The sequence below is a fragment of the Urocampus carinirostris genome, chromosome 12 (assembly GCF_059441175.1).
Source record: "Urocampus carinirostris isolate Australia breed hairy pipefish chromosome 12, RoL_Ucar_1.0, whole genome shotgun sequence".
NCBI lineage: Eukaryota > Metazoa > Chordata > Actinopteri > Syngnathiformes > Syngnathidae > Urocampus > Urocampus carinirostris.
Window position 1 is genome coordinate 30,514,326 of NC_142360.1, and position 26,678 is coordinate 30,541,003.

The 26,678-nt window shown below is 37.7% G+C and overlaps 1 protein-coding gene across 6 annotated transcripts in view; it reads right to left on the bottom strand.

Moving 5' to 3' along the window:
* Positions 1-26,678, bottom strand: part of lpp (LIM domain containing preferred translocation partner in lipoma) — a 206,936-nt gene that overhangs the window by 166,230 nt on the left and 14,028 nt on the right. For 2 of the 6 annotated variants that reach the window (XM_088348866.1, XM_088348863.1), the window contains exon 2: positions 7,586-7,632. The exons of 1 other annotated variant lie outside the window; for it this stretch is intronic. The gene's annotated coding sequence lies outside the window, so the exon portion shown is untranslated. Of the gene's footprint in view, positions 1-7,585; positions 7,633-23,228; positions 23,353-24,534; positions 24,635-26,678 lie in introns of those variants that run through there. 3 more of the 6 variants (XM_088348861.1, XM_088348865.1, XM_088348862.1) reach the window with 3 other exon arrangements.

Below are 26,678 nucleotides of genomic sequence, written 5' to 3' on the forward strand. Positions count from 1 at the left end.
TTTACAGAGCCACGTCCAATTTCCTTGTCACAATATCTTCAACCCATTTTGTAACAATGATAATAAAGATAGATAGATAGATAGATAGATAGATAGATAGATACTTTATTCATCCCCTAAGGGAAATTCACATTTCCAGCAGCATCCCTGAGCTGAGAACAATACAATAATAAAGCCAAAAGAATACAATATACAGATACCCAGTGTGACGTGCAAATAAAGGTATATTCTATTCTATTCACAGATCCAGTGAGTGCTTTACCTTTTCCGAGAGGAATGAGTTTAAATCAAAATTCACCTTATTTCTCCCCACAGCTCTCCAAGAACAATCCAAATAAATCAAAAGAGTACTGTCAATATCAACACAATGATTAGCCCTCTGACAACGCAGCCCGGCAACACCCGCCTTGCTCATCCCATACGTACCAAATGTGACGCTCATAAGGAGACAAATCCCACACGGTACTGGCAAAGGAGCAGTCAGGATGCTTTGTTAAACAGACGTTGGTGGATGTGAACACCGGAGGCAATGTGTCACTAACTAATAGCACCATGTTCATTAGAGACAACCGCTCTGGACCACCTTGTCTCATCATGCCGTGGACTTTTTACCACTGTGACACGCTAAAAGTGATGTCGCAATGAACTGCATGGGAGCACATTTAGTGCAAACATGTCTGACATTCGAAATATGTTCAGATTTCCCAACAACAGCTACAACATCTGAAGTTTGAAATCAACCAAAATACATTGGCTGGATCAGTGGTCAGCGATTTTGAGGAGTTCATCAACCATGGGCTCAAAGACTGTGAGAAGTTATGGTATACAATAAAGAAAAAGGCATATGGGATGGATACCAAAATGCTCTATTTGCGGAAACATCCATCCATCCATCCATTATCTGCACCGCTTATCCTCAATAGGGTCGCGGGGGTGCTGGAGCCCATCCCAGCAATCCTCGGGCAGTGGGCAGGGGACACCCTGAACTGGTTGCCAGCCAGTTGCAGGGCACATAGGGACAGACAATGCGCCTGCTCATTCACACCTAGGGACAATTTTGACCGATCAATTAACCTGTATTTGGAATGTGGGAGGAAACCGGAGTGCCCGGAGCAAACCCACGCAAGCACGGGGAGAACATGCAAACTCCACACAGGGGGTTCGATCTCGTGACCCCAGAACTGTGCCGCACACCCGCGGTGCTACCTATGGGGAAACATTTTGCAGAAAAGAAAAAAGAAGTACCTGGTACCATTTTTTCTTCTGACAACAATCAAAAAGTAATAACACAACGGTACAAACAAGGGCTCCCAATGTGGAGCAGTGGGTGTGCACTGTGGAGCAAGTATTTGGAATGGAGTGAACAACATTTTGAATAACAACACAGGGGACCCAATTCAAGGAGAAAAGGGGTAAAATGGATGGACTGTAAAATAACAAAGGACACCACTTCCAAAAACTGACTGGACTCTGAAAATTACTCGTTAAATATTCCCCAAATTTGCGATGTTTGGAACTTTTGTTTGCGTTCAAAAAGATAAAAGCCCAATAAAAATCAAGTTTAAAATAAAAAACAGTTGTAAGCAACCACCGATCGTTAGACTGGGACCGGACTGTGGGTTGTTAGGTGCAGGGCCGCACAGAAAAAAAAAAAGGATTGCCTTATTTTAGAAAAAAGGTTGGCTTTTGTTTCTTTACCTACAAGATAACTCAAAGTTTGGGTGCATGTTGTACATGAGGCTTTATGGTAGTATATACCCATACTTGAGCAATGATGGATCAGTCAATAAACATCACTGATCACACATTGGATGCAATGTGTATCAAACCTGGACCACAGTTGTGAAAGCACAGCATCATAACCACTAGACAGCTAGGAAAATAGATGTCATAGGAAAGCCGTATATTTTAACTCTTCATCATGCTTCTTTTAATAACGGTACTACATTGATTGAATACACGGGGCTACGATTAAAATCATTTTATGACAACATAAATGATGAACACATTCCCAAAATCAAATTTAAAATGTCCTTTAAAGTCCGATTTATCATCATAAGAATTTCCCTTCTTACGCTGGTTTTTGCATTGATTTCTATTATTCAATACGACTATGTTTTTTTTTCATTTTCTAACATTGGTCTTTGGTACCATGAGTAAAGAAAGTGTGATGAGGAGATAAAATTGAATGCCTTTTCCTATGTCATACAGCTATAGTGGTCTAGTGATTACACTTTGGTTTAGGCTTATTGTAATTGTTATTATTGTTATTATCATTATTATTTCTTATGTTATTATTGAGCCGGGCAAAGACATTAAACTGGTCTGTGGTACAGAAAAATTTGGGGACTACTGGGCTAAATGGTTACTTGCGTTTCCCTAGAAAGTTCGTAGAACTATAAAACCCGAAGCTACCGACGGCGTAAAAGTACAGGATGCACCTTTTATTAAATAATAAAATTGTTTAGTAATTGTTTTTCATTCATCAAAGAAAACTTTTTTTTTTTTAATTTGGCTCTTATTTGTTTCCAGTGGCACATCCACAAAAGAAAAAACCTGGGAGACAATGTAATTAGGCCCTTTAGTTTTTCGGACAAAAAAATGTAAAGACTTATGGTATCAGTTGCTATCCCATCGGCTTAGTCGCACGGTAGAACCAATGTAAAAAAAGAAGTTCCGACATCAGACATGAGCATCAGGGGCCTCACCATCTCAAATTCCCCTTTTGCATTTGAGACCTAGTGCGCCCTTGGCCACAGGCAAAGTGAAAAACGACATTTGAACATTCTTAACTGTCATTTGAGTGACAATTAAGCACTCACTGGGTTCAAGTTGTTAAAAAAAAAATCCATGTCTGGGAAATTTTACAGGTTCTACAACATTTTGCCTTAAACAAGATTTTTCCAAACCCATATACACCCGTTCACCTCTATTGAAGACAATTCACCTGCAAGTTCAGATGTACAATAACTGAAAAATGTTGATTCATTTTACACTGGAACGTGAGATACAGGCAACACAACCTTGACTGAGGAAGAACGAAGTAGCAGATATATAATATGTCCACCCCAATGTTGCATTTTTCATAAAAAAAAATGATAAAAATAATAGTAATAATAATGATTCAAAATTGTTGGTTTCCAAGCATGAGATTTTTCTAGGAGACAACAACATTAATCACTGCTTCCAGGTCCTTTTATGGAATTTGGCGCATTTTTTTGTTGTTGCTGAGATCAAACATAATTAAGGGAAATTTCTGCGCCAGAAAAAAATGATTTCAGGATTGGTCCCTATGTGTGTCATGCTCTACAGTGATATTGTAATGTAAAACAAAGATCAGGTCATCTTTATGTGTGAGGTTGGCTACAGCCGAATCATGATCTTTGGAGAGCTTTTACAGTAAATCAGAGTTGTCTAAAGTTTTTTTTATGGTCTGCATACATAAATTCACATGGACCACTGTGCATTTCTTTGACCTGAATTTTTTGAAAACGTTGAAATAAAAAAAAGTGACTAAGGCCACTGCTGCCGCACCACATTCAGAACCAGATTACAAGCAAGTGCGGTAAAATAAACTAAAGTGCTTGTGGAGGCATGTGATACAAAAACAGGCCACAGATAAGAATACAGAGTAAATAATTTCAAACTCTAATATACATACACACACACACATATACACATATATATATATATATATATATATATATATATATATATATATATATATATATATATATATATATATATATATATACACACACATGCATTTCAGGTGAATTGGCCGGTCCAAATTGTCCCTAGGTGTGACTGAGCGAGTGAGTTGTCTGTCCCCGTGTGCCCTGCGATTGGCTGGCAACCAGTTCAGCGTGTCCCCTGCCCACTGCCCGTAGATGGCTGGGATGGGCTCCAGCCCCCCCGCAACCCTAATAAGGATAAGCGGTATGGCTGATGAGATGAGATGAGATATATATATTTCAAACATTAAAAAATACATATCTTTGTAAAAGATAAACCTTCTGGCACTTATTTTTTTCTTCTCGCTATGCTCACCTACATTTTTCTTTAACCTAAGTGTTTTATGTATTCTAGGCATAGGGACATTTGTTTTCTGGTTTTCTGAAATCTTACAATATTTGCTTGAATTCTGCAACGTTTAGGCGGATGTGTTTTCCTAGATTTGCATGTTTTTTTATGTTTTTGTTTTTCTTGCATAAGTATTGAGCTAAAACAGGCTAGAATGTTCTCTATTGTATGTAATGTTTGTGGCACACATCTGAGTTTGCTGAAATTAGCATCCTTGGACAACTTAAGGAATAATTTCCATTAGGAGCTGTGACAATTCTCAAGATTGAATGATCACAGCCTATTTTGGAAATTTCAGGACCCACAAGGATGATACGGATTATGTTACATGTAGTTAAAGATGACAGAAAAGGCTTGAATGAAAGTGGGACTTGAAAATAATCTATGAAAAGATGTTTACCCAGCAAAGAAAGCAGCAATCACACAGATCCATAAGCACTGCATTTTAAACACAATTAACGAACAAGTCCGTCTGTCAATCTCAAACAGTCGAATATCCTACAGCGCGTTCTTGAAATTCGCGTTGGCAGCTGGCCTGGCAACTCATCCCTGGGTTTGGAAGGCAGCTCCAAGAAATTTGGACCCCATATCAGCGTGAGGAATGCAAAGAGGCAAAACCAACAAGCATCCATCTCTGGCACGTTTCCCCCACGCTCCCATCCCCATTTTTTTCGACCCGACAGCCGCAGGAATTCAAAAATGCTCTTTTGGATATTATTATGGCCTTCAAGCTCAGAAGAGGCTCGTTATTAACACAGCTGACAAAGAAAAGTCAAACTCACTTGCATAACTCTTTTTGTAACATGTATTTTCCTTTTTTTTTTTTTTTTTTTTTTTTTAAACGACTGGGTCATCGGGTGCGAGACGAATTCAATCACAGTCGACTACGTTTAGCCCTAACTACATAATTGCACAATTTTTCTTTCCCATGCTTTTTACAGAAAGAGGTGCAGCGGTATTTTTGAGAAGGAACATTGTGGCTCAAAGCATACTTTTTGGGCTTTTAATGAATACTTTTTTATTGATTTTTATTATCATTACTTCTTTTGCTTTGGTGTGGTACATTTAACGTTCCATTTTATTGTAGGGTTATTTTATGTTTTAGTTTTCAAATGTTTTTATCCAAAATTTTAGTGTTTTCTCCTGTGGGGGGCTCTGTACTGATAAGGTGTGGTTAGCTGGCTGATAGGAGCAGAGCTTAAAAGGGACAGTGTGTGTTATTGGACCATTAGATATCCCTGCATGGTGAAGTTCAACCGAAAACTAGTGCTACAATGCCCGATGAAGTAGGAAAACAACTTATATTAAAAGTGAACAAAACGTTACATTTTACTTTTTGGGTACCCATAGCAGCAAGATGGCAGACAACTATGTCAGCTCATTTTGAGTGGGGCTCATGTTATGTAAAATAAATGCTAAATTATTAAACTACAATATTTTTTTAAAAGCACGTTCCAATGACAGTTCATGCATTTTTGCTTATTATTGAAATCAATAATGTTTTCTTGAATGAATCAAATTGTTTTTACCACAAGGAGACGCAAAATAATACTGTCTATTTAAATTCCATCTGCTGCCATCCTCATGAGTGTTGATGAGCCTCCCTCTGGTCCCTTTCCTCACATGGTTGGACTGTGTTTTACCTTTATTGTATTTATTTATGTATTATTGATTTGTTTTATTTTATTTACCCATCGTGTGTGTGTGTGTGTGTGTGTGTGTGTGTGTGTGTGTGTGTGTGTGTGTGTGTGTGTGTGTGTGAAGAAGCTAAAACGTATTAGGGTCATTGACTGTCATTTTTGTTTATTACATGGGTACTGTGAGTATTTGGCATTCTGGGTTTTGGGGGGATTTAATTATTTTATTGTATATTGAATGATTTTTATACAGAACTTTGAGTTGCAATTCGTTTTTTGAAAAATGTGTTCAGTCATTCAAGTGCAATGCAAATAAATGTTGTGTTTATCTATGCAAAAGAAAAGGGGGTGGGGGACACATAGCACAAAAACAATTGATTTTTGATGAGTACCGTCACATCCACCTAACATTGTTGTGGTTTTGTAAGAGTCAAGTCAAGTCATGTTTATTTGTATAGCCCTTAATCACAAAGGGTCTCAAAGGGCTGCACAGACCACAGTATATTGCAAACCGCAGACTATTATTACACCATCCCCTGATCTAAAACCTGCATGAGGCCAAGGAAAAACACAAAAACCTCAACATGAGGAAAATGACGAAACCCTGAGAAGGGACCACACATGAGGTTATCCCCCTTCCAGGATGACCAGGCTGCAATGGATGTTGCAATAACAAATAATACACAGATATTGTCAACATAAAATATAGGTTATTCATATGCTATAGAATAGAAGTGTGTTTTAGGCCTAGATTTAAACAGTTCCACTGAGATTGCAGATCAAATCTCAGGGGGAAGAGCATTCCACAGCACTGGGGCCCGAATGGAGAACGCTCTCGAACCTGCTGATCTCTTCATGGCTCTTGGAGTTTGTTTTTATTTACTTAGGTTTGTGTTTTTTAAATCGATCTTATTAATTTACAGTCTACTTAAAGTGAACATTAATCCTAAGGATTTCAATACGTGTTACATTGGTCGACCGCTAAAAACAACATGTTGATTGCTATCGTGTATTTAGACTTTGGTTCCCCAAAAAAAATGCACCAGTTTTTACCCCCCTCTGAAGATGGATATTTCAAAGAATAGGGTTGAGATATGGCGAGAACGTTGCCTCTGCTAAAAAACTAACTGTACACCAGCTTTTTTGAAGCAGGGCCACAATTGGTCGTTACCTTAGTCCTGACCAACATTGATGTAAACATCCATTAACACTGACTCAAAATCAGGTGAATAGTGCTTCTTAACTCATTATACAAACACAAAATGTATTTTTTACAACATTTTAAAGACAATTCAATTACATTTTATGTGCCCATAAAACATAATAATGTTAGGGAGTATTTTGGGTTGGCTGAGGTTTGATGTACATAACAGTCGATTACACTGAGTGTTTTATTATTTAAGAGTGGTGGGATTATTTTTTAAATTGTATGTATGAATAATTTTGTTTGGGAAAGAGAGAGAAGAGACGCCCAAATAATGTATGACAAAGAAAAAAATCATACCTCTTAAATGTCATCAAACCATCCAAAATATGAAAAATTGAACATGTTGAAGATGCGACACCCACAACATGTACAAACAAATGTAACAGAGTGGGGCATTCCATCTAATTAGTTTTATCTGGCAAAAAATGTCTACAAATGATCATACGCATCAGCTTTCGTTTGTTTTCAAAAGCCTGAATAAGTGTTTCAGTATTTTAGGTGATTTTCTCTCTAAGATACTGTTGATCAATCGCTATATTGTGTTTATGCAATAGCATACTGTGGGAACCACAAATCTCATCTAGATCTATTGGCCCTGTTTTTCCTCATCAGTTACATCACAATAACCAAAAGAAAGAAAATACAGAGAAATACTCACCTAGACTCTCAATACAAGACAATGTCAGGTATTTCACGACGCAACACCTGAAAGAAACAACACAACAGAATCATCATGAAGTTGGAGAACATGAAAACAAAAGTACACGTCGCTCGAATGTCTGCACTGTCCAATCTCAGATGGTGAAAGTTTTGACCCCCCTATGCTTGGCTTGCCACTTACTTGGCCAAGTTTGCGTTAAAGTGCAAGATAAACAAATTAAACAGCAACTTTTGACTGCAAAGGGATGCATTGCAAAAGATAATTGCGAGTGAAATTGTTATTTCTGGCATCAGGAATGTCCTACATTTTCTTTGGATGCAGGTAAAAGTGGGGGCGTCATGATTTCTTCTCGTTTATTTTTTGATTTATTTCTTCTGTTTTTTGTCTCAAGGGCCCCCCAAAAAGATGCATGTTGCTCTCGCTGAGAAAGTCTTTTGTTCCCGTAAATTGATAGTGTCAGTTTCCCACATGGCAGCGCATACTACAGGGAAGAACTGTAGATGCTATGGGATATAACACAGATACTATGCAAGATGGGCGTCAGTCAATGTGACAGTTGTTGTTTTTTTCTCCTCTTTTAGAATGAAGAAGATAAGGGGGGTGGGTCTGGGGGGTTTTCTGAACTTCCCAGCCGAGGAAGGCGAGAGGAATGGGAATTAATACACCTACACTCCCCCTTTTTCCCTTTAGGACGCCTCACATTCTCTTCTCCTTTGTACTTGCATCATAATCATTGGTGGGCGCCAGTTTGGATTTGATCCAGGCCAACTCCTTCGCACTTTTTTTGAAAGTATAATTTTCTGACAACCTAGAGTTGTCCTCAACTTTATGCTTGCTCGCGTGTTTGGAAACAAAGCAGCAGTGTTTGCTTGTTTATTTTTTTTACAAGAACAGGAAACAAAACAATAACAGTAAAAACAACGTTTTGTGTCCTGATTTAATATTGTGCCAGTATCTGATTTTGTTGTACTAGATTATCATAAAAGATTATCATCCCCAATGAAACAAACGTGATTCGTATTTGCAATAAAGCTACATTATGAGATTAGACAGGTCCACTACAGTAAATCAAATTACATTTCATAAATAATAGTAAAATATAGATAGTAACGGTGGGAAATTATTGAAATATTAACTGTAGTTGGCTTGGGCAGTCATTTAACAAGCAGCCCTGTGTTCGGACAGAGAGTAGCAAGGAGAGATACTGGAAATGTTGAACGAAGCTCATTTATTCAAAACATCATTTAATAATGAAAATATAGAGTGAACTCAAACATTTTTTTTTGTTGGTTAGGCTGGGGATCGTGAAAGGGAAACCCTAAAACAGTGAGCTGCTGAGGATGTGGATTTATGGTACTGTATCCTGTATCGCACAATGCTGTTTTAAGCAAATGGTAAAACATTTTACCTGTTTAGTCACTTAACTTGATTTGCAAATGGGTATGCGGATAAGTTATTTTTAAACCAATATTTTTTGGGGTAAGTAATGTTCTGAGTGAGATTTAAAATGGTAACCACTGGGTTTCAAGCCAATGCAAGCCCAGAGCATCAAAAGGCAGTATCCAATCTCAGTGAATGTTATATTAAGTGCAGTAAAAACTGTTTCATGTATAAGCCACTAACATATTAGGTGGCACTTTTATTTATTCAATTAATATGAAAAAAGGCTGTACTTTTTTTCCCTGTGTGGATTGAAAGACGACTCTCCTTGAGTCTTGAAGAGACGTTGGTTACAAAATGTATAACCTCCCTGCTGCTGTTTTTGTGTCTTGGAAAAAAAAAACATGGCATTGGTACTTTGTTCCAGATTGTGTTGTATAAAGTTTTAATTGGGCCTTCATGCTTTCAAAGCCGGAAAAATGGTTGCATAAACGCATTGGAGAATACATATATCAAGAGGATTACATATATCTATGACCATACTTGGCCTTGTGGATGCGCATTCATAACCTTGTTGCAGTTTACACAGTAGCGGACATCCACTTTTTAGTTAAATAGGACATTGCAGATGTATCCAGAAAAACCCCTGTAATATTTACAATAAGAACATCACTGTTTCTGCGCGATTTTCATCTTCTATTACAATACAGACGCCCCCCAACTTACGACCATTCGACTTACAAAAAACGAAAAATCTCGAAAAATACCCGGACGTTGCTGAAAGTTAAATCTTATGTTGTGGGCACCTTTTTTCCGAGTAGAGGACAGCACTGTAGTTCTTCTTTCCGCCGCTCCTGGCATGTGGCGCTGTGAGACGTCACGCAGCATCCACTCCGAAGAAAAAATCCTACTTCCTAGTTCGTGTGTAAACATTCTATACTGTATCTCCAGCGCGCCAAGAACTTTGACATTTTTACTTCTTAATATCTCTTGCATCCATTCAATATGGTTGGTGTAAGCTGTAAAGAAGAGGCATGCCGTTTCTTTTGAAATGAAGGTGGAATAAGAAAGCTTGATGCGATTGGTGGGCTTTGATGTATTTTTTTAAGGGAGCATTTGTACAATCAAAATAAGGATGGAAAATATGCAATTCAGTGGATAAATATTTGGGGGATTAAAAAATGTCACTGTGATATTCATTTACCTGAGACCACATGCAGGAACACAGGACATAAATCAGCAAAGCCGTTTAAGGTATGGCTTCTGTGTAAGATGTCCATCCCCTTCTGACAAGATAAGACAATTTCTTGGAACTCATAGCCAAGTCAAAGTCGTTTAGCCCTACAACCCACGTCTGACATTTGCAGTGTGAACATAAAAGAAGGATGGCACGAAAAATAAAGGAAGGAAAGACAAACATACGGGCAGCCAAGAAAATTATTTGGATTAGTCGGTACAGATGCTGCCCAACTTAGGTTCCGGACGATCATTTGTAAGTTGAATTGGTTCGTAAGTAGCTTCAGTGCTATTTTGTATGTTTAAGGTTTATATAAGTATGTTTCAGGCTTGTTTAAGTAAAAGGTTTTGTTGTGTACTAAAAAATAAACATTTCATAAAATAATATGCTCTATAAAGATAAATAAAGTGAGGTTTTACTTACTTTTGGCACTTGCGCTTCAAGACATCCTCCTCCGTGGCAAAAAGTGGCTGAAAAAAGCGTTCCGACCATTTTCTCAACCGCATCAAGCTTTCTTATTCCACTTGCATTTCAAAAGAAACCGCTCGCCTCTTCTTTAGACTTTACACCAACCGTATTGAATGGATGCAAAAGATATTAAACAATAAAAATATCAGTTCTTCGCGCGCTGGATATAAGAGTATCGGCATAGACAGTACAGAATGTTTACACATGAACTTGGAAGAAGAAGCGGATTTTTTTTCTTCCCGGTGGATGCTGGGTGACCTTTCACAGCGCCACGCGCCAGTAGCGGCTGAAAGAAGCACCACAGTACTGTCCTCTACTTCAAAAAAGGTGAACACAATACAAAATCTAACCAACAGCCATGTCCAGATATTTTTCGACACCCCGTAAAAAAAAAAAACCCAGCTCCCTTGGCTCCAGAGGTAAGGGGCGCCATTCCTTTTCGACATTGTACGATGCCGCTGTAGCCAAATCATTGCCATCTTCAAGAAACCAGTCTAAAATGATCCCATCTTCATGACATTGCGCATTATCACGCCAAAAGTAGCCATCAGAAGTTGGGCAACTTGTGGGCATAAGGGGATGGACATTGTCAGCAACAACGCTCAGGTAGGCTGTGGCATTGAAATGATGCTAATTGGTACCAAAGGGCCCAAAGAGTGCCAAGAAAATATTCCCCACACCATTACAGCACCACCAACAGCCTGAACTGTTGATACAAGGCAGGATGGATCCTTGTGTTCATGTTGTTGACACCAGATTCTGACCCTACCATCCGAATGTCGCAGCAGAAATCAAGACTCATCAGATCAGGCAACGTTTTTCCAATCTTCTATCATTCAATTTTGATGAATTTGTGTAAATTGTAGCCTCAATTTCCTGTTCTTAGCTGAAAAGAGTGCCACCCAGCGTGGTCTTCTGCTGCTTTGGTCAAATATCGTCTTTTTGGGTTGCCAACCCCTGGGGTATTTCAACCGAAAACAAGTGCTATAAACCACTGATAGAGTTTTATAACTTTATTTATCCTACAGTTGACATGAATACGTTATATATATATATATATATATATATATATATATATATTCTTAGTCATTTAGAAGAAGTTCTCAGCTTGTAAACTGCTTCCCAAGGTCATGGGTTGTGTTTTGATGTATTGACTGTGTTTCTGTTCTCACATACCATGTTGACCTGGAATGACCTTTTTTGCCATAACTCAAGATTATTTTCCACCAAAGATCGTGAGAACGAAGGACATGAACTCTTTCACAAGGGAGGCCCTACAACATATCAGCCGGAGAAGAGGCTGTCAAAAAGAAGACTGATTAACGCTACATAGAAAACTGAATATTACAAGGGACGTTTGGAGAAGATTTCTTCAGAGTCAGCTGAGGAAACGAGCCGAACGGGCGAGCATTAAGATGCCTAGCAGAAGAACCTCGGCGGCTCTCAATATGATGATTAATAAAGTAACTAATTATAAAGAACCGATTCTCTTTGTCCTATATTGTAGAGTGTTTTATTATAAATGTTAGAAAATTAAACCTAACATTTAATTGGTCCTTCGAAAGCCGGATTCCATAAGACTAGACGATTCCAGGACGCGAGAGGAAAATCCAGGAAAAGACTGTGGCCACAGCATAAAGACCCTTTTTCCGGGACTGGACCTTCCCTCGCGGGCTGGGATCTGACGGTTGACGGAAAGCCAAGGACTTAGAGAATCGTGAGTAAAATTTATTCACAACATTGTGTGCATGTAAATTACCGGTAAAAAGAACTAGGAGAATAGAACTCGCGAGCGGGGGGGGGCAGATTCTTAAAGTTTAGGAATCCTCCGTCGAAAAGCTTAGGAACCCTTTGTAGAAAAGGAAAATCTTAACAAAGTTTAAGAATCCTCCTTTAAAAAGGGGGGCAGATTCTTAACAGAAAAACCCTGACAATTCTAGACTCTATCAGGTAAATAGTTTTCAGACAGTTAAAATTCCGCGGGAGGTGTGGACTCCCCTAACCCAGCGCTTTAAAGTTAGTTAAATTTCACAAGGATGTGCGGAGTCCTCTGTCAATTGAAAATAAGTGGAAAAAGAACAAGATGTAAGAACGTGATCACGATAAAAACAAGACGTCTGTGTGATTGAGAAAGAGCGAATGAAAAATAAAGTTGCCCCTGGGCAATTGTATTTTATATAAAAATAATAATAATAATAATAATAAATACTCGATGAACTCATAGATGAAGGGTTATTTATAGGGAAGACCCGACCGCAATCGAGCCTCTGTGTTACTGGATAAAAGTGAGAAATTTAGGAAAAATATAAATGAGCCATTTAGATGCGTTAAATCAAAATAATGCCGGAATAATACCGAATAAGATAAAATATTCCTGTTTTCAGTTCAAAAAATTTGTAAAAAAAGGACTGGGAAGACTAGGAAAAATCTAATTGAGTGAATTGAATACACTAATTTGAGATAAGGGCATTTTTATACCAAAAATATTGAAAAAAAAAAATGTTTGTAAATACTTTTTTTCTCTTTCAATTAAAATGGAAAAAATGAATTGAGTGAAATTCAAATGAGTAAGATAACTCTTAAATAAATGGATGCCATTTTCACATTAAATAGGTGAAGCTAAAATAGTAGATTTAATTGGTTTAAAGAAAAAAAAAAAAAAAAGAGAGAGAGAAACATAAAGGGGAAAGTTAATTAAATATTAAGAGAGATAATTTGGTGAAAATTAAGTGAGACTAACCTTAATACAATAGATTGAAAAAAAAAAAAAAAAAAAAAACCTTACTTTTTCAACATTGAACTGTTTTACATCTAGAGTAAGTAAATGGGTAGTGTGGAGCACATTATAGAGTGCTGTTGAAGATCTTCATTGACTTGAAATGCGTTGTTTAGATGCAAACCATTTGCGATTTATGGCATTACCTTTGTAGAAATACCGTAATGTTTCCTAAAAGGGAGGATAACGAATATACGGGGCCATACAGTGAAACCGCGTCTCTTTACTGAGGGAGGAAGTTAGCTCGTCAAAGGAAATTATTTCACCTATAGGTGAAGGGTGTAGGGTTTTACCGCCCAATTCTCAATGGCTAAAAGGCCAAGTGGACCTCCTTATTGACAGAGTAAAAAATAGATGTAGATAACGATAAACTGATTGATCCTGAATAGGTTGGATCATAGGAATTTAAAAATAAAATAGCTGATTATTATCTTGAGACAGATCATGAGAATTTAAAAATATATCTGCATGGATAGAAAATAATGTGTACATGGCCATTTCACTTTAAAAATAAATAAATAAATAAATAAATAAATCAATAGATAAATTGTTCTGTGTAAAGAGTTGTTAGAACATGCACAGGTGGATTGGAGAATGACGGACGTATGGTCTGAGATAATTGGTCATTGTGCAAAATTGGAGGTGCAGTAAATTCACGGGATCAAGAGAGAGTAAATCAAGAAGGAAAAGGAAAGTACATTTGGCAGATGTTGAAGGAGGATCACAGGTCATAGCACGACCTTGGCAGTAAATAATTAAAAGAGATGACGTGATAGGAGTGAAGAAGAGAAAAGGGAGTATTTTTCTGGGTTGAATAATGGGTTTAAATCTAGAAGGGGCATTCACACGTGACACCGAGCAAGCTGTGAATGATAAAAAAAAATAAAAAAAAGGTAAATATGAGGACGCAGGAATTAAGTGGACACTAAATTAAGGAAAGTTATAATTGATGCAATATTTAAACAAAAATATTTGCATGTAAGATGTTACATACAGTTGAGATTTGTGTAATATGCATTTGGTGAAAAACAGCCACCGTAGTAGTAAAAAAAAAAAAAAAAAAAAAAAGGGTTGTCAACATTGTGCAAAACATGTGACAGTAATTTTATAAATAAGCTATAAAAATAAAAGAACTATGTAAAGGATGAAAATCTATTTGAAGGCAAATGAACATAGACATGACATATTGTTTTGCTTTAGAACAAGAAATGAGAGAAATGCAAAGTATTACAATAATAAATTTGACTACAAAAATACTGTAGTGATACAAAAAATACACTATTTTGTTGCCATAATGAGAAATATTATAGACTAAAAAAATATATATATATATATATTAGTGAACTGTCGTGAAAACACTACAAAAGAAACTTAGGAAAAGTTGGATTTTACAGCAAAAGTGTTGCTCTAACGATATTTTTGAGTTTCAGAATTTGGTTCTTGTCTCATTTGGGCTCAACAATCCGCTGAGGAGAAAATGGAAGAACGGTGAGGGAAAAAAGTAGCATTACTAACGATGATGAAGACATTTGAATGGGATGAACGATGGTGAGAGCCAGAAAAGTTTTGTGTTCATATTCGGCCGGTATGAACCATAACTATGATAAGAAGATCTCATCTTGTTGGAATCCATTACAGCGATCATCGAGCAGCGATTGGAGGACACCCTGAACTGGTTGCAAGCCAATTGCAGGGCACACAAAGCTAGACAATTCACTAGCTCATTCACACATAGGGACAATTTGGACCAAACAGTCCATCTGAAATGCATGTTTTTTGAAAAAGGTAGGTAAATCGTAACAATGAGAGCAGCCAGTGGACACACACACCTGTTCCCAGGTCCTTAGTAATGCCGCACACGTGCTGGCCACTGCGCCACCGTGCTGCACACACATATATAATATATATCTCATCTCATCTCAGCAGCTGCACCGCTTATCCTCAGAAGGGTCGCGGGGGTGCTGGAGCCCATCCCAGCAATCATCAGGCAGTGGGCAGGGGACACCCTGATATATATGATTTTTTTTTTTTTTTTTAACTGAACTATCAATAATGATAATATGATAGGAATTTTGAATTCCGTGTACTAGCTTGCTAAAAGATTTAAAGATCTTGGCAGAACCCCTGAAATTTAGTGATACAAAGATCGAACTTATAAATCGGTGACAAATATAGTAGATATCTGCGTACTCATTCAGTTTTGATCATCGAATTATTAATTTATTTTCTGCATTTGTTGACGGTAATTGCGAATAACAGGCTTGTCTTTTTCCATTTTTCTACTTCTTTCTTTAACATCTTAGTACAACATAATTCGTGATGTCAATCATCAAAGCAAATGAGCCGTAAAAGCAAGCTCTCTTTGATGAATTGAACGAGGAAAAAAGCCGTTTGTCTAATAAAAAGACTGACCGTCACTCGACAAGAATTACCCACAACAATGACGTAATTTCGAAGAGACGAGATCTCATTAGCTAAGATCGGCGTGCAGGAAAAGAAAAGAAAAACTCGTACAGCGAATTCGAAAATAATGACAAGACTTGTAATGCGTTAAATCTTTGTTAAAGAGTAAACTAAATGATAAGAAAATTTAAAGAAAAAAAGGTTGCGTACCCAGCATAAATGATGCGTTTAAGACAGGTAAGTGAAAAAATGAAAACACTGAGAGTATAATACAAGATAATTATACAGAATAGTATAAAAAGAAAGAATATTTGAGTGAACAACTAATCATTTTTCGTTGAAAATGCGAATAGCAAAGGGTAATAACTTTAAGACGTGTAGTTTTGCTCCTAATAAAGAAAGGACGATTAAAGCAATGAAGCTGACTAAAAATGGTCCATAATTTTAGTGTCAATCTTCTTGTTCGTAAATGGACAACTTCAAAAGAGGTGTATTACGTAAAAAGATTATTTCCTTAGTTGTTCTCGTATTACAGAAAAGAAGAATCGAGACTAGAAATAATCAATAACGTAGATGAAGCTATTTCAGTCACTGAATGAATTTTTTTTTCCTTTTAAACAGGAAAGAAACTAGTGTTAATAGTCAGACCAGATTTGTTTAGCTTTATATACAAGGGATTTCGGAAAGATGCTTAGAACAAAGACACTCACACAGCTTGTAGCTCTCCTCTTGTTGCATGATTCACTTCAGGCATGTTGTGCATGCAAGCGGCCTAAAAACTCAGACAGGTCATAGGTAACCATGTGTGTCAACAAAATGAAACCAAGCAGCCTGCCTTTTCTTTTTTCCTGGAGGGAAACCCATCGAGGTTTTGTTTGTTTGTTTGTTTGTACATGATTCAAATTGAATCTTTTCTTCCGGCGCCGTCACGAATGGCAGCCACTCCAGCAGCTCCCATGTTATTTTCGATTGTTCTCAGCTCAGGGATGCTGCTGGAAATGTGAATTTCCCTTCGGGGATGAACAAAGTATCTATCTATCTATCTATCTATCTATCTATCTATCTATCTAGTGCGTAGAAACAAAAATTGTTGAGCAGAATAAAAGATAATGAATAAACAAAATAGATACACTCAACAAGATAATTCATAAGTGACAAGTATGTATTGTTCTTTAATGAATCAATAACAAAAGATTGATTATGATTACAGAGATAAGAAAATACATAAGAAAAGCTATGACATTAAGTTCGATTTGGCATTTTTTTGAGAAATTTTTGTTGATCTTTTGGGATTTCTGATGTTTAGTGTGAGGGTTTGGAATTTTGACAAATTTAGCCCAAAGGACAATTGGGAGGACAATTGATTACACACTGAATTTTTTTTTTAGAATGAGTGTTACGATTGACAAGTGATAGGCAAATGTGTAACAAATACTGACTTATGGTTTGGTTAAGTTAAAAGGAAACGGTTTCTATGGAAGAGAATTTTTAGAAGACAATGAGAAATAGATTGAACAATCTTGAAGAGGTTCATAAGAAATGAAAATCACGGATTAATTGATTTTGAGACATATCATGCCAATTTAAAAATAATTGCATGAGAAATAAATGGGTAGAAATTGATTAAACTAAGATAATGTCTACTAGTACTTAAATTTAGAGAAAAAATTTAAGACATAGAGTAAGCCGGCCAATTTACTAAAAAATTCCACTACGTAAGCACAATGGTATTAACGAGACTCTCAAGTGCCAGTGAATTGCACAAAAAGACATCAGTCATCCATTGTCTGCGCCGCTTATCAACAGCGAGGCCAAGGGAGTGATATGGAGCACATCCCAGCTACGCTCAAAGGGGGTGGGGGTAGCACACACGGCGAGTCAAAAGGTCACATGTCCTTGAATGTGAAGAAGAAAGCTCTGCTGAGCAACACCAAACAGCGTGACTGGGTCAAGATAGTAATGATAAAATAGGGACAGTAGAACAGTATCAAAACAATGAATAGTTAACTGGGGAAGAAGGAATTTTTAATCTCGAAAGAGTTCTCTTTGAAGAAACAATCAAACCCGAAGTAACATTATTAGTTCAAGGCACTCCTGTAAAATTTCTCTGTGATACTAGGGCGTGCAGAACCACCCTTAAAGAACAAATCCCAAATGTGACCCTCGGGCCAAACAAAGTAATGGTGCGCGCAGCTCAGGGGGTATTAAAAAGAGTCCCAGAAACCGAGCTGTCGTGTCAAATGTCAATTTTAGTGCTGCCCGAATGCCCAGTTAATTTGTTAGGACGAGACGGACTTGTAGCCCTAGGGTTAGCCATAATGCCACCATTGTGATGTCCATACCGATAACCTCTTTAAAAAGGTTCCAGTGAGGCAGTCTAGGGGGACAGCCAACACATATTACTGGGCAAGGGTGGGAGGAGTACTGGTGGTACGTGTTTGGACACGGAGCGTTCCAAGCGTGGGAGTATTTGGTTATAACGGAGGCAGGGGAGTACTGGACCCCAGGGGACAGCTCTGAGGCCCAGTATTTCAAAAATCGGGTTAAATTGCAGCATCAAAGAAGCAATTTACAACTGACTATAACCGTAACAAACCAGACAATTGGGTCAGATTTTTTTTTTAACAGCACGTGCTGGGGTTTCAGGTCGTAGTGTGTGTAAATGACAGTATGAAATCGACTGATCAGCCAAAATTAAGTAACTACTCTCTAACGACAAATTTCACATCAGTAAGCATGTCAGTTAAAGACATTGATGTCGTTCAAAGTTACCACAGGAATTTCAAGGATAGATGACAACTGGTTGCTAATGGCTGAGCAGGCGGCACATGCTGTCATGATTAATTGTGTTGTGTGTATGGGTGCTCGCCTCAAAAGAGAGTTGTAAAATCCACTCTGAACTCAGAGTGCCTGATAAACGTAATGAATAATGCTGTACCAAACGGAAACTGCTCTTTCTGGGATCAAACCTACCCCGGAACGACAGTTGAAAAACATAAGCCTGTGTTTTCTAATGAGTAGTTCAAAATAATTTTACCTGTATAAATAGAATTGGACTTTGTGATAGTCTGAATGGTATACAATGTCACAAAATGTTGACAGTCAATATAACATTTAAACCACTCTCCCGGAGCGACATCTGGTGGTGGTGTGGAGGAGACAAGTTGTATGATAGACTACCGTACAATACCACAGGATTGTGTGCATCTGTGTCTTATTTTACCTGTGTCTATAACCGCCACCACAATCCCTGAATTGCTAACATCTGTTAAGAGCTTGTTATCACATGTATGGAAAAGTAAAGGTCTACCTATGCCTAGAGTGACAATGATCCTACATACATCGACAGCATTGGTGTTCCAAGAGGCGTACCAGATGAATACAAATTAGTAAATCAAGTAGCAGCGGGTTTTTGAATCTTTGATTTGTTATTGGTGTACAATTAATAAAAATGTTGACAGAATAGACTATATCCATTTCAATGTGCAGAAGTTAGGAAACAAAACAGAACAAGGTTTCTCCGCCATAACGAGCAACTGCTACCTCCCTCATGGCTTTCCAGAACCGGATTGCTGTTGATATGCTACTGGCTAAAAAGGGAGGGGTCTATTCTGTCTTTGGTGACCAATGTTGCACGTTCATACCGAACGACACGGCAGCAGACGGAAGTCTGACAAAGGCCCTGGAAGGCCTCAGGTCACTTAACAACAAGATGAAAGACCACTAAAGAGTTGACACACAAATGTGGGATGGTTTTGGAGATACGTTTGGAAAATATAAAAAAAATGTATACTATACCCGTTTTTGCGGATATTCTCACATTGTGTGGATGTTGTTGTATTCCGTGCATAAGAACATTGCTAACGAGACTAATTACAAAAAGCTCTTGCCCCAATGCAGGCAAAGATGGTACCTTTGTATGCTCTGTTGCCCTCGGATACCAATGCTGACGATGACTCTGGCAATTACCATAAAAATGATGATGGTGAAAATTGTAATGACACAAATGTTGATGATGATTGCCTGTCTCTGCATTTTCATGATTTTTACTCAGATCCTGGTCATTATGACGACAACCTCTAAGTGTAACGACTGTTGTTGTGTTCTTGATTTCTCTGTTGAAAATCGTATTGCGAAGTGACAGTTGAATGAAGTATTATGTCTCCGGTAGGATAAAGAGGAGGGAATGATAGAGTTTTATAACTTTATTTATCCTACAGTTGACATGAATACGTTATATATATATATATATATATATATATATATATATATATATATTCTTAGTCATTTAGAAGAAGTTCTCAGCTTGTAAACTGCTTCCCAAGGTCATGGGTTGTGTTTTGATGTATTGACTGTGTTTCTGTTCTCACATACCATGTTGACCTGGAATGACCTTTTTTGCCATAACTCAAGATTATTTTCCACCAAAGATCGTGAGAACGAAGGACATGAACTCTTTCACAAGGGAGGCCCTACAACATATCAGCCGGAGAAGAGGCTGTCAAAAAGAAGACTGATTAACGCTACATAGCAAACTGAATATTACAAGGGACGTTTGGAGAAGATTTCTTCAGAGTCAGCTGAGGAAACGAGCCGAACGGGCGAGCATTAAGATGCCTAGCAGAAGAACCTCGGCGGCTCTCAATATGATGATTAATAAAGTAACTAATTATAAAGAACCGATTCTCTTTGTCCTATATTGTAGAGTGTTTTATTATAAATGTTAGAAAATTAAACCTAACAACCACAAGGAGTAATATACTAACTAGGGAGACTCAAAGTGACCAAACTGCACCATTTTTCCTATCATCTTTTGGCCAAGCCTTTCACAAGATTTTTGGTGGTAACCTTAGCAGCAAGATGACGGGCAATCATGTCAGCTCCCTCTAGGTGAGCCTCAAGTTATGTGAAAAAAAAAAATTCTTGAGCTACGAGAAGCTATACAAATGCATGTTTATATGAGAGTTTGTGTATTTCTTTTTTTTTAAACTAATATCTATTTTTTTTAATCGATTGGGTTGTTTTTTTTTTTTACTGTTAATAGGTGAAAAATAATATTCAATGTCCATTAAAAGGGGGTATGTTTGTTCTGAAATCAGTTGCAGAGAAAAACATATGGACTTCTTTGGCAATGCCGAAATTGAAAATGTCTAAATTTTCCTTTCCACCAAATTAGACATAGAACCGTCTTTATAGTCATTGATGACAACTTAGTGAAGATTGTAGGGTTGCAACGATAAATTTCATAATCGATGAATCGGTCAATATTTTTTCAATGATTCGGATTTCTTATATCCCTACTTTTTATTCAAATATTGAAGTTTTGGACAGATAGACGATAGTGCACAAAACAAAATATTCTATGAAATAAAACAAAAACAAAAAATAGAAGTGTTTGTCAATTAACTTGATAATAAAAACAATGCATAGAAATGTATGCTATACACCTGCAAATATGTAAGATACTCTTTTGGTACCACCTTTTCCACAGATCATATCAAATTTGGACTCATCATACAAAGCAAAAAAAAAAGGAACACATTTCCATTTTTATCCACAAAAAATAAGTAATCAAAAATTTCAACAAAACCACATTTCAAAATGTTGTCAACAAATTTGTTTTGGGGGGTTAAATTTGGGAATATGATAAAACATTGCCAATATGAAAATGATATATGCCCAAGAATTTGCCCCTTGGGTTGAGTTAAACATTTTATTATTAATTTTATTTTTACTTTATTTATTTCATACTTATTTTCTGATTGTTTTTTGTATTTATGTCGGTTCCCTTGAAACTCGTTAACTTTGTGAAACAATGCCAAGTTGAAAACTTTCAAGTCAATTTTGTTTGTAAATGATGCAATGTCCAAAATGTAGTAAAAGCGGTACTACAATTCCCAGCGTCACAACGAAACAGTGTGCACTCTAATTTGCATTGCTTTAACGTTCTTGGTGGCTCATAAATAATAATAATAATAATAATAATAATTTCCTTTGTATTGTCATTCTTTGTAACAATGTACACAGAACGAAATGTCGATACACCTGACCCGTTGCAGCCGCAGCCAGAGGGCGCCGCCATTATACCAATTAGGTATGTCTCGGTCGAGGCGCGAACCAGCGACCTCCCAGTCTCAAAGCGGGCACACTACCATCTAGGCTACTGAGCTGGTCACGTGATTCAACAAATCGATGATCTAATTAGTTGCCAACGCTTTTAATCATCGATTTTAATCGATTTTGTCGATTTGTTGTTGCAGCACCAGAAAATTGTTTACAAGCTAAGACATGGCACTCCAGAATAAAAACATAACAACGACATAAAAAGAGAAAAAAATACATTAAACAGATCTCAGGCTAAATAGGCAGAAATATGAACATAGTAGTGCTTGGAGACTAGGAAAGTCAGTGTGGTGCTGACCCCCCGGGGGGAAAAACTGTCTCTGAGCTTGTAAGTCCTTGTTTCAAGGGAACCGTAGTGCCAACCAAAGTGTGGCAAGTCAAAGAGGTGGTCGCCGGAGTGAGAAAAGTCCAATACATATTTTACTTCCCAGTTTCCTGGTGCCTTTACTACTCATGCCATTCAAATATCTGTGTATATTTTGTTGCTATACTACACGCAACAGGCCGCCACAGTCATTTGAATGTCTTTAGAGGCTGGCATCTGAGAGTGTATCAGTCACACACGGCACAAAGTGTGTCCCATTAGCCTGCAGCGCCCGGCTGCCTAATCTCAGTTTAATCACTTAGCGGCATCCCATGCTAAACGGGAGAGGAGGAGGATACAGGAAATGTCATTTCTGGCACAGCGCTAGTTCGGCTGTCCACGGCGGTTATCTTCATGACGATGCATTTCCTTGACTGGTTAAAAATGCTCAGTGACAGGAAATGGTTACATGCACCGGAGGACTTGGGCAATAAGAACAGCTTTTATTTTGGCTCCAAACATAAAGTGGCACGTGCACTTCCACTATCAAACATTCTTGAAATATAACTTCTGCACTGAACGTTGAAGGCTAAAAGCAAGTCTTGCTGTTTGTTGTTTTGTCAACATAAATGAGGAAATTGGTTTAAACTACAATAAAACAGATGCCACAGGTAAAGCTAAATTGAAGTCTCAGATAGTTTGCATTTATTAAATCAGCCTAACCGGGTTGTGGGAGGAGTGGGGTGTTGTGTTGTAGTAAATCCAAAAATCCTTCAAAAGCGCTTAAATCCCAAGAGGAATGAATGGAAATACACTGCCACTATGATGGCAGGTGTGCATATAATCTCCAACCAGCACTCTAAAAGCATCAACAGTAAATAGCTGTTTGGAAAGGACTAGCATGCTTAAAGATGACTTAACGCAGGCAAAAACAGAAAGTAATCAAAACCTTTAAAGTGATTAATGGCATGCAGATAATCTGTGCTTGAGCTGGGTCAGGATCGGTGGTGGTGTAATTACTCTTGTTAATCACATATTAATTTGTTGACTTGTTGAGACTTTCAGGACCACTTGCCAGAATCCTGAAATTAAGGACAAAGGCAGAGAAAGAAGAGTGAGACCAGATTAAGTGACAGACTGATGTACCCTGACCCTCAGTGGGACTAACTAGCAAACAAAGTACCGTGAATTAAAAATGTTAACAGAATTATTTCAATTAAAGCAATGCCAAGAGGATGCTTCATAGCTAAGCCTTACGCAGAAAGACCTGAAAGTTGTTGCAAACTGCGTGTTCAACCGAAAGGAATTTCTTTTTAACTCTTATTATATTTTTTGAAGGTGTTGAACTAGTTTTCAAAATGGAAAAACATCATTACACAAAGACAGTTTGTTTTTGCCTTGATATGGAAAAAAATATTATAGTTACCCTTTTTTAAATACCAGACAAATTTTAAAAAGTTTTGCTTTTTTAAATAAATGCCCAAAACGCTTTTTCCTACTTTGATCAAAAACCCCAATCAGTATGATAATGGTTAGGTGAGAAAGTGCTAAACTCTCGTCAAAGCCAAGCAAATTTGTAATTTTTCAAAGAAAACTCTTTTTTTGTCTTGATTGCAAAAAGGACAGAGTTAAATAGTCCTGGTCTTATGAAGACGATTCCACATGACCAAACCCTGCTCTCGTCCCACTGAAAAATAACCAATAAATACAGGACAAGATGGGATAGGATGGCATGGGGGCTCTCAAACATCAGGGTTCCGTAACCCTGATCCAATATGAAGACCATAGTAAGCCTTAGATAATGTCATTCTCATCTGAACAGATGTCCCAAACATTTGTTTTTACATTTTAAAGATGTGTTGTGCAAGAATAAATAATGTGTGGCGTAAAGGGATAAGGTATGGTAATCAGCTTCAAAGGCTCAGCTATAACGTGTTTTAATGTGCACCAAACTGACAAGATAAGACAATTTCTTGGAACTCATAGCAAAGTCAGTCGTTTAGCCCTACAACACACGTCTGACGTTTGCAGTAAGAACATAAAAGAAGGATGGCACAAAAAATGAAGGAAGGAAAGAAAGCACTCCAAAGGCACAATAGCTAGCGTTAGTCTTCAAAGACTTCAGACATCCATAAAATGAAACAAAAAAATAGTTTGTAGTTGCAGTCCCACAGCAACTGTTTCAGCATTAACACAGACTAGACTGCGGTGCAGTTTCTTCAACGACAATTCAAAAGTAAAGAGAAGATACTCACGACTTTTTAGACCAGGGAAGCGCAACAGGAAAGCAAATGGCAGAGAAAGTTTTCTGCAGCCCAAGTGACTCACATCCCTTCTCTGCTGATCACTGTCGAGCATTGCTAGGAGGTAAACATTTCCAAATATGGAGAAAGTATGAAGTCTGAAACGGAGGGCAATGTCACTTTTGGTTTGCTTTTACTGGGAATGTGAAGACAGAGCCAGTACTGCGGTGCACATCTTTGAAATCAAAATATTGGAAGCTTCAAGTGGCGATAAATGGGCCCTTGCTCACACCTCACTATTCATTGCAAATTCTCAAAATTATCTGACAAAAACAGGATGGCAAATTCGCCATTCTCTATATGTCTACCTATGCGCAGTATGTTAGAAGTACTAACCCTGAAATGATCTGTACTTGATAGCCTCAATTACTAAAATGTCCCGTATCCAATTTAATTTTGTCCTTTGAGATATTTCATGTATTCTGGTAAAATAATAGTTTCCAACAATTACTATAATACTGAAGTCTAATGTTTTCTGTTTTTTGAAGGCAAGAAAATGAAAATAGAAAAAGTAATTTGTTGGACTTTCTAATTTTCAAATCACAACGTTTTGACCTAAAGCAGCTTCATGAAACACAAATGGCACATATCCTCATATCCTGTTCATTTTAAGGCCGTGGTACTCAAGACTTTTCCACTCTCCATCAAAGCGCCATGTTTCATTTTTTTCCTAAGGTTCAGAGAATAACTGAAGCAATAGTCGAATCCAGATGTAACCAAATGATTAGAAAAAACGTATAATACATAAAGTGATCAAACACTGAATACATGCTTCACCTGCTTTAGTTACCAAAGGTAAAACTATATCAAATATTTACCACTTATCTAGGATATGTTTGAAATGTGAACTGAACAAACTATGTCATCCCAAGGGTATATTCAACAGTCAGTAGCAAGCAAAACAACAATGCTTTGGCATGCTTCATAACAGGGCGGCAGATTGTCCCCTAGTAACTCCACTTGATGTTTGAATGAGAGACGCGTCCCAGAAAAATACTTCTTCACAGGGTGTTTATCCTACTTACAAATTGACTTGCAAAAATTACAGCGCATTCTGCTTGTCTGATGCGACCTCCCCTGCTATACCCCCACCGCAAAGAAAATTAACATCCAAGAAACTTGTAATCTGCTCTTGCGTAACAGGAATTTTTCTGTGGGTTTTTATTGCTCAATGTTGTAGGATATATTATGTGTTTACTAAAAGCGTGTTTGCTGAATACAGGACAATTCTTTTTCTAGCAGACGCTTCATAATGGGCCTTGGATCACTGGAGATTATAGAATAGAATAGAATAGAATAGAATAGAATATACCTTTAATGTCATAGTTACAAAATGGGTTGAACATATTGTGACAACGGCAGCACGGCGGCGCAGTGGTTAGCGCTTGTGCGGCACAGTTCATGTCATGGGAACCTGTCGTGGGTTCAAATCCACCTCCAGACTTTCTGTGCGGAGTTTGTATGTTCTCCCCGTGCTTGCGTGGGTTTCCTCCAGGCACTCCGGTTTCCTCCCACATTCCAAAAACATGCATTTCAGGTGAATTGGCCGGTCCAAATTGTCCTTAGGTGTGAATGAGCGAATGAGTTGTCTGTCCCCGTGTGCCCTGCGACTGGCTGGCAACCAGTTCAGGGTGTCCCCTGCCCACTGCCCGAAGATGGCTGGGATGGGCTCCAGCCCCCCCGCGACCCTACTGAGGATAAGCGGTACGGCTAATGAGATGAGATGAGATATTGTGACAACGAAATTGGACGTGGCACTCCAGTTTCACATTTAACAGTGAGGGTAAAAGAAAAGAAAGAAGATAAAATATATTTAAAAGTTCATATACTTTCATGGTAAATCTGACTAACATGTTTGAAGTCAAATCAATTACAAGTCAAAACAATTAGGATGGCAAGTCTTTAAAGTGTTAATACAAAGATATTTTCAACTGTTAGTCATCATTTGCTTCTCTGTGTTTATGTTGCAAAAGAACAATATTAGACACAGGTAGAGTAAAATCGAAATTGGATGTGGATATCAGTCGACGACAGTGAAGGAGTTCATAAGTTCAACTTAATTTCTTAGTCACTGTTCTTTATGAAGTAACCACGAG